General features: G+C 34.4%; 1 non-coding gene across 1 annotated transcript; it reads left to right on the forward strand.

Moving 5' to 3' along the window:
* Positions 1–621: 621 nt before the first annotated feature.
* LOC132009334 (U6 spliceosomal RNA) lies at positions 622–725 on the forward strand. Its single transcript, XR_009401869.1, has one exon. It is a non-coding gene; the product is annotated as a U6 spliceosomal RNA (small nuclear RNA).
* Positions 726–1,312: the final 587 nt, after the last annotated feature.

Consider the following 1,312-nt stretch of genomic DNA (forward strand, 5'->3'; position numbering starts at 1 on the left):
ATGAGGGCTTTGTAGTATTGTTTCAAATCAAGAAGTGTAATTTCACTTCTTCATTCTTTCTCAGAACTGCTTTAATTATTTGTTGTCTTTTATGGTCTCATATAAATTTTAGGATTCTTTACTTACTTCTGTAAAAAAATAATATTGGATTTATTAAAAGATTATTTATTTATTTATTTGACAGAGAGAGATGACAAGCAGGCAGAGAGGCAGGCAGAGAGAGAAGAGGTAGCAGCTTCCTGCTGAGCAGAGAGCCTGATGCAGGGCTCGATCCCAGCACCCTGGGATCATGACCTGAGCCGAAGGCAGTGGCTTAACCCACTGAGCCACCCAGGCACCCCTAACATTGGATTTTTGATAGGAATTGAATTTACAGATGGTTTTTGGTAGTATGGACATTTTAACAATGTTAATTCTTACCATTCATAAATATGAGCTATCTTTCCATTTATGTCTCCTTCAATTTCTTTATCAATGTCATAGTTTATGGGGTATATATCTTTCATCTTCTTAGTTAAATCTTATCCTAAGTATTTTATTAGTTTTGATGCTATTGTGAATTAGATTGTTCTCTTTATTTTTTCAGATAGTTCATCATTAGAGTGTTAAAATGCTCGTCTTGTGCTTACTTTGGCAGCCCATATACTAAAATTGGAATGATGCAGAGATTAGCTTGATCACTGAACAAGAATGACATGAAAAACTGGGAAGCATTCCATATTGAAAAAAAAAAACGAAACAAAACAAAATTCTTGTCTTTTATATATTGATCTTGTATTTGGCAGCTTTACTAAATTTGTTTATTCAAAATTTTTTGTGAATTTTTTAGGATTCTTTTACATATAAGTTCATGTTATTAAAAAAAAGAAAATTTTACTTCTTCCTTTTTTTTTTGAGTCTTTTATTTCTTTGTGTTCCTTGTTTCTCTGGCTAGGACATCCAGTACTATGTCAAATGAGAGTAGTGAAAGTGGACACACTTGTCTTTGTTCTGATCTTTAAGGGGAAATTTTTCAATTTTTTTTGATTGAATATGAGATTAGCTCTGGGCTTGCAATATGTGCTTTTTCTTTAATGGATTTTTAAAACTATTTTTTAAAAAATTTTTATAAACATATAATGTGTTTTTATCCCTAGGGGCACAGGTCTGTGAATCTCCAGGTTTACCCATTTCACAGCACTCACCATCACTCACCATAGCACCTGCCCTCCCCAATGTCCATACCCCCACCATCCTCTCCCAACACACCTCCCCCCAGCAACCCTCAGTCTGTTTTGTGAGATTCAGTCTTTTAAGGTTTGTCTCCCTCCCA

This window comes from Mustela nigripes, unplaced genomic scaffold (assembly GCF_022355385.1).
Source record: "Mustela nigripes isolate SB6536 unplaced genomic scaffold, MUSNIG.SB6536 HiC_scaffold_14530, whole genome shotgun sequence".
In the NCBI taxonomy this organism is placed as follows: domain Eukaryota; kingdom Metazoa; phylum Chordata; class Mammalia; order Carnivora; family Mustelidae; genus Mustela; species Mustela nigripes.